This window comes from Vespula vulgaris, chromosome 6, assembly GCF_905475345.1.
Source record: "Vespula vulgaris chromosome 6, iyVesVulg1.1, whole genome shotgun sequence".
NCBI classification, from domain to species: Eukaryota; Metazoa; Arthropoda; class Insecta; order Hymenoptera; family Vespidae; genus Vespula; species Vespula vulgaris.
In genome coordinates this window covers 3,547,157-3,562,500 of record NC_066591.1, presented here as the reverse complement: position 1 = coordinate 3,562,500, position 15,344 = coordinate 3,547,157, and the positions used below count along the sequence as shown (strand labels likewise).

Below are 15,344 nucleotides of genomic sequence, written 5' to 3'. Positions count from 1 at the left end.
TTTTTATAAGAATAATATATATATATTTTTTTATAAATTACACTTAGAAACGTTATACTTATATTATATAGCGTACGTTTTTTTAATATCAATACCTTCGTAAGAACAGTTTTTAAATATTTAATAAGCTACGTAGTGTACAAAATTAATAATGATACATATATATAAATTTTTGATAAAAATGTTGATAATTAACGTTGACCAATTAGAAAGGATCGATCGAACCGATCGTTGGCGAGTCTATCGCGCGAATAAATACGAATACAATGTTTCGAAGGACATGGAGTGCGTATATAGTTTTGACGCATGCGCAGAGACGTAATGTGCGCTTGCTTGTTCGGATATTATAATCGGTCGTTCGCTCGTATGAAAACGTGAAAAAGACAGAAGAGTGTCGTCGGTGGTGCGACACGTAGGAAGAATTAGTTTCGCTTTCGTCTATAGCCCACCGTACCTTTACTACTGCTACTGAACATTACATACATCTTTATACTACTACATTATTACTGCAACTACATCGTTATACTATACTGTCCACACTGACGACACTACTGGCGTAGTTTTTGCTAGATACTAGTGAACTATTACATCTGTATACCACAACTACTACTTTACATCGTTATCTATTACTATACACACTAACGTAACTATTGCTCTATCCGCTTGTACACAGCTACTGAACTACTACATCGTTATAACTACTACGTACGTCACTACTGCCGTTACTGTTACTACTATCGCAGTACTCTACTTGTGTGTTCGCTAACGTCGACATACATCACTACTATGTATGCGTTGGCTAACGTCAGCATATACTGCGGTACCACTACTATCAACCATTGCCGTCGCCCATTACGGCTGCTCGATGCAGCCAAGAGCGAGCAAGCAGGCAGGCAAGCAAGCAGGCAGGCAAGCAAGCAGGCAGGCAGGCAGGCAGGCAGGCAGGCCCGTACGCAGTACTCGTGGAAAGTACCGAACGTGATGTCGGCTTATTCCTCGGTAACTTTCCATCGTATCGAGCGTAAACGAAGAAAGTTTTACCGAAGCAATGCGACAAAAAGTAATAAAAAAAAAGGAAGACAAATCTATAAGAATCCATGAAAACAAATTTTTCTTTCCGTTTTCTTTTTCTTTTTTTTGTTTTCTTCTTCAAATTACATTTCCGAGTAATCGTTTGATTTTTTTTTTTGCTGTTTTCTTCTTCTTTTTTCCTCCTTTGAATGATATTTCGGATTAATTATTTCACTTCTTCGTTCTTCTTTTCTTTCTTCTTTTTCTTTGTTATGCGAATCTATGCATTTATCTCGAAGGTTTTGGTAAAGCTCCAACGTGTACTTACTTTTTTATTTATTTATTGGCCAAATATAGTTATAAAATAGAAAAGATATTTTTGAAGAAATTAGTTTCTTATCCATGAAGGGAATAATCGTAAAGGAGAGAGGATTAGAATCCTAAGTTTCATCCTTTGTCCTCAAATTTTAGAAGATTACTTTTAGAATTCTAATCTTTAAAAAATTTTTAAATACTTTTCAAGGATATCTACCTGGTGAGCAGTATACGCAGGTATACGCAGGTAAACTTTGTCTATTGATAGCAGACATTGGAAAATAAACTGTTAGGTTGGAAAATTTTATAACTTTGATGGATCTGACGGCCCATCGTGTTTTTGCGATTGTTCCCCTTTGCTTGCTAAGTAGATGGCGTTGGTCACGGCTGATAAATGGTAGGGATCTTAATGGGACAGATGGCGTCTATTATCTTTTCGTTTTTCGATCGGTTTCTAGGGATGACAGTTATTTAATGTTCTTCTTATTCTTTTATTTATTTATTTATTTTTAAACAAATTCATAAACAAAATCTCTGCGTAATACAAAGAAAAGAAAAAGCAGAGAAAAAATAATTCAAGAAAAATACTCGGACAAGTAATATTATATCGAACATTTTCTTAAAATCCAAGAAACAAAAAATCCTACTTTACTGAGATTATAGATAAAAAATATAACGCGCTAGAGTGATTGGCTTCTCAGCCTTAGACAATTGTTTGCTATTATATCTCAAAAACAAATTCATCGAAATTTATTAGCAAAAGAAAGATACAGAGCATTGAAATGATTTAAGAAAAACGTTTATGGAGACAATATTATCTCTCAAAGTTCTCTCAAAGTTCTCTCAAAAATTCAAACAGGAAAGAAAAAGCGAAACGAAGAAATAGATAAAAAAGGAGTATAGATCAAAAATGGCGAAGATCCACGGCAATCCTATTTAAAAGAAATACGTCCTTGCGACAGTAGAATCGAGGTTTGCCAGGGAATACCCGATTCCGAAGTTACGGGTAAAGAATTGCCTGCAGGAAAAGGAAAGGCAAACGGCGGGAGGAAAGGGGGGGGGGTCGAGCGGGAGAGTGGGGGAGAGGGATAAGGCCACGAGAAGAGGGGAAGAGCGGTAAGGAGGGGAGAAGGAAGTGGGGGACGGGAACTCGGTTTTCCTCTTGAGCCGACACTGCTGCTGCTGTTGCTGCTGTTGCTGCTGCTGCTTACCGAGCCGGCCGAACCGGGCAGACGGCCATAAGCCCCGCAATATGGCCGCCGAGACTCACCGTTATGCCGTAGAGAGCATCGGCGGACGGAGCCCTCGTGCCCCTTATACAAAAGAGAGAGGCCGGACCCCCTCTGTCCCTCGGGCGTTTGAAATTCAACCCCAAGAACACTGCTGGCCGCTCTGCTGCTGCTGCTGCTGCTGCTGCTGTTGCTGCTGGTACTCCTGCTACAGGGTTGCCAGATTGCGTTGTCATGGCACATAGAATCGCTTGAGCCGTTTATCGATATAGTATATATATATATATTAGGTATGTAGACATACATGTCATATACATTCATAACGTATGCATATATAGTCATATACCACAGCGAATACACAGAAATACACCAATAATAATCTCACGTACAACCGAAAAACTTGGCTGGTGTCTGTATGTGTATGTTATCGGTCATGGCGAACCGCAGACTGTGGTAATACTCTGAACCATGGAGAATCCATGGTTACGAGACATTTCATTTTTTTCCACTTTCTTCTTTTTCCTTTTCCTCTTTTTTTTTTTTTTCTCTTTGTTATATCATCTAAGCGACGTTCAACAACCATTCTCGGTGACTCTTCTATAACAACGTTTGGCTTCATCATTTCTCTATGTTACGTTTGCGAAGACTATTAAAATTGAACGATCGTTTTATGATCGCTTATGAGTTTCTCGTAACGTAACTCGTTATTGGAATTGTTTGAACGTCCCGTGTAAGCTGATAGAAGCTCTTTGTATATATATATATATACATACACAACTATATATGTTATATATTTTCTATAGTATATATATATAACTATATATAATATTTTTATATTACTATTGCAATATTTCTAATACTGTGTTATATATATGAAAGCCTTGTAGCAGAAATAGTATTGAAAATATTAATGTTGTCTTACATATTGTTTATTATATACAAAACACTGTATTACAAAACTCACTGAAATACTATATTTATGCAATATAATATATAATTATATTTAGTATTAAAGTAAGAAATAATAATAGAGTGTAGTATAATAAGTATAATATAGTATAATAAATATAATAGTAAGAGTATATTAATAATAAGAAATATTATACTGACACGCATATACACGTACAGATAATACAGTATTAGAAATGCTCTAATAGTTTTACTTACACTAATACTGATACAAATACTACGTATATACATATATAGTTGAACACTTTTATGTTCTCGATTGCTTTTTAAAGAGTGATCCGTAGTTCGTTAATTATCCATTGTCAGCAACAGGTCGACCTCGACATCTACGACAACCTCGTCCAGAAGTTTGACCAAGGTTGATAAAACATTATCAAAATAATTCAAGTGACGTATATGTATACAAGGTGTTTCAAAATTCCTGTCAAAATTAATTTCTCTTGATACAAAATATACGGTCTCCAAAATTCTACATACATTTTCTTAAATTAGTAATTAAATAATAAAAAAGAGCAAGAAAAAGAAAAGAAAAAAAAAAGAAAAAGAAAAAAAACTCGAGCGAAACAACGTTCAGTAGTAATTAATAAATGCTATTGGAAAGTGATTGACCCTCGTTATCGGTTTTTAATTTCCCCTTGACCACCCCTGTACCCACCCCCCCTCGACCCTGTATCACGTATATATTTACATAGATATTACGTAACGCCGATCGATAACTCGTCCCATATCAAGCGAATTAACTGACATAAGAAAGAGGGTAACTAACAAAAAGTAACATTTACGTAAGACCTCACGACTCGTACATATATATGTACGTATACATACATACATACATACATATATATATATATATATATATACATAAAACTTACACATATCCCCCACCTTTTTGGTCGTCCCGCAATCACTCATCGATATTTAACCGGTGGGAGTGAATATAGGTATGTAAGTACTTACACAGATATCTAATTTGAAACCGGTGCGTATTATTATAAATTGCTAGACGACACGAAACGAGAAAACGAGACGGGACGAAACGAATTGTTACGACGCGACACGAAAAGAGCCGAATTCCGAATTCTGGAAAATATTCTCTCTATCGGTTATCGCCATGTTGTTTTTCTTCGTTTCACGTGAGTATTAAAAAAAAAAAAAAAAAGGAGGTTATTTCAAGTTATTACAAGTATTTAAAAAATTTTCACGATTTCATTCTGCAAAATATTTTTCAAGCAACGAAATGTGAAATAGCTTATTTCCGGTTTAACTGGAAGTTTCAATGATTTTTACATATGAAATATTTACTTATGGAACACCTTGTATCATTTTTTTTTCAAAACAAAAAGCATATATATATATATATATATACATATATATATATAGTAAAAGGATAATATCTTAGATGACTCTGAGAGAAGTTGAGAACTCGTTCTTTCTTCCGCGAATATCATTGCTTTCAACGCGAAGAACACGTGCTTCGAATGTTTTCTGCTATATGGCATTGTCGAGAAGTTGACATGTGGGCCACACGACTCGACTCGACTACGACTACGACGCGAAGACAACAACAATAACTACAACTACATTGCAACTACACTACACGACAACACAACGACACGACGAAACCACGACACAGCACAACACAACACAACATAACACAACACACCACAACACAACACAACACCACACAACACAACATCAACGTGTAGAGAAACGTACGAGGACACTAAAGGAGTGAGTGAGAAAGAGATAGATAGATAGATACATAAAGAGAGAGAAAGAGAGAGAGGGAAAAAAGCTTGGCTTTATCGTGAGCCAATCCGAGCTGTGACCTTGAGGAGCTCTAGAAAGAGAGATATATTTAGTCGTGAGCGGATCGAGCTGGCTGCCGCCATAGCTTGCTAACACTCTTGCATTAGTATGTGTGTGTATATAAGTATGTGTGTATACATATATAAGTATGTATATATGTGTTGTGTAACTGAGCTGTGTGAGCTGTGCCATAGTAGGTATAGCTGTTCTGTTCTGTAGTTGCTTGCTGAGTTGGTACTCTCTCTCTATATATCTCTCTATATATATATACATTGATGCTTAACTCTCTCTCTCTATGTATGAGTTCTAACCTCTCTAGAGTCTCTCTTTTTCTGTCTTTCTCTAGAACATAGAACGTAGAACGTAGAACGTAGAACGTAGAACCTCGCTGCTAAACGTGGATAATAACTTTGGAACAACCGCTAGACGTGTTTTTCAGAAGACACGCTTCCGTGAATACGGGATATATGTACTATATGTGACACCTGAGACATAGAGATGTGTAGTTACGTGTACATATATATGTATGTATGTGTGTATATATATATATATATATATATATATACATATGTATGTACGTATGTATATGAATGTGGAATATGTAAGAAAAATTTTGATTTTTTGACATTAGATATTTATAAATAAAAAAATATCGTAGTGATTTTCTAGAGATTATTTTTTTTGAATCTTATTTAGAGTCTTAAGAATTTTTGAAGTGTTGGGTGAATATATGTGTGTAGGTGTGAATGAATATGTGTATTAGATTTATATACATTAATGGTTAATTAAATAAAACATTCGTACGATATGTTACTTACGCAAAATATAATAAGTTAATATTTATGATATGATATAAGAAACTAATACTGAAGAGAAAAAATTAACGCGATCAAACCGATTTCTCGACGATCATTTTTTTTCTTTTTTTTCTTTTGTCCATTTCCTTTTTCGTTTTCTATTTTTCTTTTCAACTTTACACTTAAATTAATTTAAATAGAGATTCGAGTTTTATATTAGTAAATATACCGGTTCTATAATTTTACAGACCATCAAATTTATCGGCCATCTTTTACGAAATTTCATCTTCACCGCGAAAATTCAAATAGCGAGAATAGAGACTCGGCGAAGGACATTCCAAAGTATAATAGACAACTCGTTCGACTGTCCAATATCTACTGTCTCTCATTTTCTTATTCTCTTCATCCATGCGAAGAACGAAGGATAGATTCCGTGGTTTTGCATGGTGGTCAAGTTTAACACATAGTTAACATCGTTAACATTATTAACACGAGTATCCCCCTGTACAAGTTCGCAGTGGCACCCAACTTATATATGTAAATTAAAATGATTAAAGTATAAAATCGTATAAGCCTCCTTATTATACAGTATTATAAAGATTGAAGAGGAGTAGGAGTGAGTTGGGTTTGTGAGAGCGCGGGCCAAAAGTTCATAGGTAGGCCAAAAAGTTCTTAGCTAATTTTAAAAATCAATTTTCCGTGACTTTTTGGCCTTCCAATTAAACATATAATTTTAACAAGCCGGATTTGCAGTACTGAAATCTGACAAAAAAAAAAAAAAAAAGAAAAAGAAAAGCAAGGAAAAAGATCAACCCAAAAGATCTCGAATAAGAGTAATTGATTTATTGAAACGATCTAAGAACTTTTGATTTCGACTGCAATCGAATATAATTTATCAGATTGCGTTGCGTTCGATTGATTTCATCCAACTTTTTTGAACTTGTGAAGTATTTTATACTAAAGATTTTAATTTAATTGTTAACAATTGTTAGTTGCTGAGAGAAATAATAAAGAATGCTCGAATAACGTGTTAAGTGATCGATCAGTTGACGAACATCAGATGACGAAAGAAACCAACGACAAGAGTTGTTTTTGGTTGCTTTTGAGATACGACGACGATGATGATAATGATGACGACGATGACGAGGACAACGACGACGACGACGAGGAGTCATGGGGTACTCAAACTTACTCGGCCCAATTTCCGTGAAGCTCTCAAGCGTTACGAGGCCACTGGGCATTCCTAAATTACAGTTGGTACTTCCGCCACCTAGTATCTCCTCTGTTAATCTACAGGATGTTCCATGAACTCGACACAGAAGCGTATTTCATATTTTTACTTGTTACATTATATCAAGAAAAAATTTAGGAATTAGAAGATGTGAATATCATTGAGCTTAGATATCTATATTGAATTGATATATTTTTGGAATAATGAAATATTTTGGAAGATCTGATATTTAGGAATACTATCAAGCTTATATATATATATATCATTATAAGTCGAATTGTACATGATTAATTTAATAATATATATGATAAAAAAAGTTGTATGGTAGACTTTCATTGCAGCTTATATATTTTTATTATTTATTATATATGTATATATAATATAGTTCGTATATGAAATTTTATAGCATTAACGACGCTAATATTTTCTAATCATCAATCAACTCGGTACTTTCAAACGTTAAAAAAAAAAAAAAAAGAAGGAAAAGATAGAAAAAAAATGATTGATTATTCTTCCATAAACTATGTTCTTTTTTTTTTCTTTTTTCTTTTCTTTTTTTATTCTTATCGAACCTATCAACTTTTTTAGAATATTTTATGAGATGAAAGTGATCTTTTTTATTTGTTTTAATGTACTTGAAAATTATTGGCTTTTTTCTCTCTTTGTTCTTATATTTAAAATGTTCAAATATGGAGTTTCTTACAGCATCTTTTTAAAATTGATCTGCAAAATATCGGATAATCCGCATTGCGATTTTCCAAACCAGTGATACACGCTCAACGTAGAAAGGAGAACGGAGGAACGAGTGGGTGTGAGTTTCCGTTTAACCCTTTACACACGCGTTACACATGATATGGCACGCGGTGAAGTGAGTCCCACGGAAGAGAAACGACGACAACGACTACGACAATGACAACGACGACGACGACGACGACGACGACGACGATGACGACGATGGACATAGGGGCGGGTTTTTTAAAATCTTATTTGACGTAAAACGACTAATTTCAACCGTACGGTTTTTATATCAAACTACAACTAAAATACGAAAAATTTTTCCAAACTAATGAATTTGTTAAAAGTGTGGACATACTGCATGAAAAGAATGAAGAAATTTCGAAAAAAAAGAAAAAGAAAGAATTTTAATTATTTAAATATCTATGTAGGTTTGCATGTACGAATAATTTAAATAATAATCTTTTTTTTTGTCTTTTTGTCTAAGAAAGAATTATATATTATAAGTGAATTAATTGAAATAAAGTAGCCTAATATATATATATATATATATATATATATATATATATATATAATGAAGAAATTATAAATTTAAAAAAAAGTTATTTCGATAACAATGGTTTTCTCTTTTTGAAAATAATTAATTACAGACGAATTAATCAGTATGAAACGGAAGCTCTAAATAAAAGAAAAAAATAATAAAAATTACAGTAACGAGAAGGAACGTTGAAGGAAAAAAATGTCAATAATTCAAATATGTAATCATATCAGTTTGCGATATAAATCGAAAAAAAAATAATTAATCACTAATGAGTTATATAAAATGAAAGAATCCGTACATAAAGAAAGAAATGAAGAAATTAAAAAAAAAGAAAAAAAGGCAAAACAAAATTTTGATGTAAACAATAATAATTTTTTCTCTCCGAAAAAGAGGAAGAAGAAAAAAAGAAGAAATTTTATCGTACATTATGAGAAGAAAAAAATTAATCGCAATAAAGAGACGAGGATAATAATATATAAATAACAAAATAAAGGAAGAAATTGTAATAAAGTTAATAAATCACGATAGAAATAGAGAGAAAAAGAGAGAGAGAGAGAGAGAGAGAGAAAGAAAGAAAAAAGACAAGAAAAAGAAATGAAGATACGATATGAAACGTATTAAGAACATTTTTATTCGTGCTACGAGGTACGTCCCTGATGTGGCGAAGGGGACCTCCGAGAGATCGATATCTTGACTTTCCATTGCGCGAGCGTTGGGAACTCGTAAAAGTTGAAAATTCAGGTACTCGCGTAGGATTGTATAGGGTGGACCAAAAATTCCAAAGATAATTTTAAAAATCATATGGATATTATTCGCGTTTCTCCTAATACCAATTATTCTAAATAATATCGTAAAATTACAGGCTTAACTCGTTAAAATTATTATAGAAAGTTACAAACGTAATAAAATCTGGAGAAAAAATTCATTGATCGTTTAAGAATTTTTGCCTTGCCCTATGTACACCTTGAAATATTATTTTCTTTCTTTCTTTTTTTTTTTAATTTCTTTCTCATTTAAAAGCAAGGATTCTAAGATACCTACGTACATTACGTATTTATTAGTCACGTAAGTCCGTCGTGCGTCACGTTCGTTCCTCGTCATTCCAGCCTTGGCAATCTCTCGCGAGTTCTTTTGGCTCGTATTAGTTTCTCCTTTGGTCTATGAATTCGAGAAATTTTTTTTTTCTTTTTTATTTGAAAAAGAAGCTCAAGGTAAATCGATCATTTCCAAAGAGAACGAATAATTGGAGAAACGAGTTTATTCTAAATTCTCATTATCCTGAATGATAACTGATATTTATATTGAATTTATTAGGATTATGTTCGTTTATTAATGATATGAAAAAAAGGAAAAAAAAGAGAGAGAGAGAGAAAAAGAAATATAACGAAACGTTTTCTATCAGGGAACGAATAATCGTGAAAAAATTTATTACACGCGATATTCGTTTTTAGGAGAAATACGAATAAATATTTTTAATAGAGATACGATCAAAATTCGTTTATTAAAATCATGATATTTAAGAGATATTAATATCGAAGGAGGAAAAAATATCTCCTTCTTTTTTTCTAACAAACATTTCTCCCGATTCGTTTGTTCTAAATGAACGATATAAAAGCAAAGAAATGAGAACAAGAGTAACTCTTAAATATACGAATTCGAATTTTAAATAAATTTTCCGAGAAGATTCTTCGAGTAATTATTTTTCTTTTCTTTTCTTTTTTTTTTTTTTAACGAAAGCAGCATTACGAGGTCTCGCGAGTTTTTCTTTTCGATTTATCTCACGAAATATCGAAAGGTGTCCTGGTTGTTTTTCGGAAAACCGGAGTCCCAAATAGAAAGCAACACAACGAGGACGGGCCGATGCAACAGGCGGCCGAAGGTTCCGTTCTTTTACGACCGAAAGAGAAAGCAAGAGAAACGTATATCCCGAGAGTGAGAGTGAAAAACTCTGCGGGATAGGACGAACGAACGAACGAACGGATACTCGAATGGATATAGTGAGAAAGAGAGATGGAATACGAAAAAGAGAGAGAGAGAGAGAGAAAAAGAAAAGAGAGAGAAAAGAGACAGATGGAATACAAAACGAGAGAGAGAGAGAGAGAGAGAGAGAGAGATCGAATACGAAAACGAAAGAGAAAGAGAGAGATGGTCCAGCGATGTCATTGAAGCGGGAATTTCAAATTCGTTTTTATCGTCGGAATTAATTCATATCGATGTTCTTTCTTTTCTTTTCTTTTTCAAATTTTTTGTTTTAATAATATTATTTTATCCAAGGCATTCGTAATATAAAATGTTATATAGAGGAGTTCTGTGTTCTAATCTTGTTTGAAAATAATGTGAAAAAAATTGTTTATCAATTTTTTATCGGGACATATAACGATAATACGTGTACAATCGACACTTTTCATTTCTTTATCAATGGTAGGAAATTAATTAATTATGAAATGATGACTTGTTAGTTTTTTGACACTATATATCTGAAAATATATTTGCAAAAAGTATCATTTATGGATGACGTAATATCCGTAGCTGAAACGTATGATTAATTCGTAGAAAACACAAAAAATTTATCGTGAAATTATCTGCGACTTTTTTTCTCGCGTCGTCGGTTCATTCGAAAATATTTTCGACGAAAATTTCTATGATCTTATTCTTTAATATTCATTCTCTTTATCGAAAGCAACAAATTATTCATCGCGTTAATTATATACCCGTTTTATACATTTATCTATCTAAACAATATTGCCAAGAATTTTCTAATACACGCATCTATGACGACTGTATATTGTTCACAATCGTAACGTTTCGTTCAATCCACATATAAATCATCAAAATTATTATAAAAATTATACGTGAACTCTGCTTCACATCGTTTCCATGAAAATCATTTCGTTCGTGAAATTACATACGACATTCCTCTATTTCAAGGTATTGTCAAAAAATTATTAGATTTATCATAACGATAATATCCATTGACGTACTTTATTAAAACAAAAAAAAAAAAAGTAAAATATAAAAAAGATTAACTGAAAATTACGTACACTAATCGGTCTGAAAGCTTCTAACGCCCATTCCAATTTAATTATATGCATAAAGAGTCAGAAAACACACACAAAAAGAACGTTGAACGTAATAAAAAGAGATAAATAAAGACGTTGAGAAGGGTAATGGTATGCATGAGGAAGGTAAACAAATCGGTTGGTCTATGAATGACAGAGCAGAGTTGAAAGAGAGAGAAAGACAGAGAGAGTGTGTGTGAGAGAGAGAGAGAGTAAAAGAGAGAGAGAGAGAGAAAGAGAGAGGGGGAAGGAGACTACTCGCGGCCGATGCCGTATTTACTTACCGTATGATTGTCATTCATGCATTGTGAATCACGGACTTTATTTTTAGAAGTCGTCTGAATGAAAGTGGAGTAGCCTCGTAGTAGAAGTAGTAGTAGTAGTAGTAGTAGTAGCAGTAGTAGTAGTAGTAGTAGTAGTAGTAATAGTAGTAGTAGTATTATAATGTTGGTTTGGTGGGAGGAAGAGGAGAAAAGGTGGAAGAGGAGGAGGAGGAGGAGGAGGAGAGTAGTACGAGTAGTACGAGTAGTAGTAGTAGTAGTAGTAGTAGGGGAAGCAAAAGAGAGAGAGAGAGAGAGAGACAAAGACAGAGAAATAAAGAGAGAGAAAGAGACAGAGAAATAGAGAGAAAGAGAGAAAAAGATAGAAAGAGAACGAGCGAGAGAAAAAGAGAGAGAGAGAGAGAGAGAGAAAAAGAGAGGAACGAGAAAGAGTAAGCAACGAGTGAGTAGTAGGAGAGGGAGAAGGGAAAGGGTGGTTTGTTGAACGTGGATAGATAGACGGATAGTTGTAGCGGAGACAGCATCTACTAAAGAGAGAGAGAGAGAGAGAGAGAAGGGGAGAGAAAAAGTTGGGAAGGAGGGGGATGGATGAGGGAGAGAAAAAAGAAGAAGATCGATCTCGGTAAAATCGCGAGTACACACACGCGCGCGTGCGCGCTCGCGCACACGCAGGAAAGAGAGAGAGAGAAAGAGAAAGAGACAGAGAAAGAAAGAGAGAGAGAGAGAGAATACTTGCTCGCACGTGCGACTCATCCCTCGTCCTGTTTCCCCCTGCCCCGCCACCGTTTTAGCACCATTTTCCCTCTCTTACTCTCACCCTGTTCTCCCAGCCTCCCCACCAATCCACGCTACCCTTTACAAGATAAAGAGAGAGAGAGAAAGAGAAAAAGAAAGAGAGAGAGAGGACACGTAGGACATGGTCTCTCACGCACGTGCGCACTCTGACGTTTACCTATATCCCTATGAGAAACTCGCGCGACATGGACGAGAGATTGAAAGAGAAAAAGAGAGAGAGAGAGAAAGAGAACGAGGGAGGACGGACGTCGACAGATTTGGAGTGGGAGAAACGCGAAAGGAAAGGGAGAGAGGGAGGGTGTATACCAGTCACATTGAGTACCGTGTAAGAATGAGTGAGTGAGTATGAGAGAGAGAGAGAGAGAGAGAGAGAGAACGAGGAAAAGGAAGAAAGAGGGAAGCGCCGCGTATGCAGAGGCGCGCTCGAGCGACGATCCAATAAATACAAGGATCGTTGACCGAGCAACGACAACGACAACGACAACGACGACGACGACGACGACCAGGATGACTACGGCGACGACGACGACGACGACAACGAAGAAGTCCGCGTGTGGTTGCACAGTTCAACGTCATCAACCAAGTACTACTACGATGTTTACGGTTTAATTCGAGATACTCGAAATGTCACGTGCTCGGCTTCCTTCGTAGATGCGCGCTACTCTCTCTCTCTCCCTCTCTCTCTCTCTCTCTCTCCCTCTCTCTCTTTCACTGTACACATTGATAAGGATGCTCGCGAACACGCGCACAAAACACTTCTCCTTTATGCATGATACATCATATGTATGTACATATATATATATATGCATATAATACGTAGCATGTGTGTACGTATATGTATATATATAAAGATATCTAGATATATCTAATATATATATACATGTATATATGTAGGTATCTACGTATGTATGATTACTTCGATGATGGAACATGCACATGGATTAAATAGATAAATAGATAGAGAGAGAGAGAGAAAGACAGAGAGAAAGAGAGAGAGAGGAAAAGAGAGAGAGAGAGAAAGAGATAAATAGATAGAATGAACCGATTTGTGGTAAGTGGGGGAGGTGAGAGACATTAGAATGAACAAGATGGCGGAGCCTGTTTAAAGGGTGGGAGGTTTGACGCTTTGATGGATGCGAAATGACTCACGTTGTCATTTTCTTTTTTTTTCTTTCTTTTCCTATCTTTCCTTTTATCTCTTTCTCCCTCTTGTTCTCTTTATCTTTTTTTTCTCTATCTTTCTTTCATTCTTTTTCTCATTTCTACGTCTGAATTCTATCCATGTTGTGAATGGGACACATCCGAGTTGGTGGTAAAGGTGGTAGAGGAGGTGGAGGAAAAGGAACGAATGAGCTCTCTCTCTCTCTCTCTCTCTCTCTCTCTTTCTCTCTCTCTTACACACATTCACTTTCTCGAGAGAAAGAGAAAGACAGAGAGAGTGTATGTGTAAGAGAGAGAGAGAGAGAGAGAGAGAGAGAGAGAGAGACGATGTTATCTGAAGCGGATTACATCGAACGACCTTGACCCAGGAAGAAGCTTATCGAGCTCGCAAACAAAACATACCAACGCTAACTGTCACGTGTGAGTGGTATATACTACTTTATATTGAATGTATCTATTGTATTGAATATATGAAAAGTAAAAAGAGAAGAGTTTTGATTTTTAAAATGAAATTGGACGATCAGGATTGAATAGAATTATTCAGAATTTTGGAGATGTTCGAAGATGTTAATGTTTCGAAAAGATCTACACCATTTTTGGTAACTTTGGTAAATTCTCATAATAAAATGAGAACGATAACTTCTGATTGATTCGATAAGACAATTTTATATGTATTTATGAATATGTTCGATCTGGAGAATGTGGGAGCGTTAAAGTTCTTTTTATTTTTGTTTTTAATGCATACTAATACATAACTATTGTTTATATTGCAAATATATACAGAGCTATTTATATTTTATGAGATAAACATCGATTGAGTTTAAATTGGAAAGATTTATTTAATTAACAAATATCGTTCAACTTTGATGGAAATAATCAAAAATAATGAATGTTTGATGTATTGGTAAAGAAAAAAGAAAAAACAATTGAAATAAATAAAATCTTTAAAATAATCTTTAGGTAATAAATATCACAAAAGATTTCTTTGAATTAATATTATATAAACAAGTATATATGTCTTGATGTACGTAACGAAAGAGAAAGGTGCCATTGAACGAGTCGGAGAGAGAAGATAAATGAAAGATGGAAAAGAGGTCGGAGTACGATGATGGTAATGCAAAAGTCATATGTAATCGCAAGTTATGTCGTAGTCGTGTCACGTTTTGATTCTCTCACTGCTGAAGGTACAAGTAACTAGTTTCGCGGTCTAGGTCGATTCGTTGAGAAAGAAAAGATTGCATTGGCTGTTATTGTCACATTTATCGAACTTTTCAAACGTTACATTCATGGTTGGGGAAGACGAAGTCTCATAGAAACTGGAACGTGTAATATACATGTATATTTTTCATCGGTTTTTCTTTCATTCTTTTATTCTTTTTTCTTTTTTTTTTTTTTTATTCTTTTCTATTTA

The 15,344-nt window shown here is 34.6% G+C and overlaps 1 protein-coding gene and 1 long non-coding RNA gene across 2 annotated transcripts in view; one reads left to right on the top strand and one right to left on the bottom strand.

Annotated features, from left to right (window-relative positions):
* The window catches only part of LOC127064859 (uncharacterized), a 5,071-nt gene extending 2,685 nt beyond the window's left edge, over positions 1 to 2,386 (top strand). The window contains exons 1-2 of the mRNA XM_050996470.1: positions 1 to 592; positions 674 to 2,386. The exon at positions 1 to 592 is cut by the window's left edge and continues 2,685 nt beyond it. The gene's annotated coding sequence lies outside the window, so the exon portion shown is untranslated. The remainder of the gene's footprint in view (positions 593 to 673) is intronic.
* Positions 2,387 to 2,977: 591 nt separating this feature from the next.
* On the bottom strand, positions 2,978 to 3,855 carry LOC127064862 (uncharacterized). Its single transcript, XR_007781855.1, has 2 exons — positions 3,723 to 3,855; positions 2,978 to 3,302 (listed from the first exon to the last, which is right to left on the bottom strand). It is a non-coding gene; the product is annotated as an uncharacterized LOC127064862 (long non-coding RNA).
* Between the last annotated feature and the right edge of the window lie 11,489 nt (positions 3,856 to 15,344).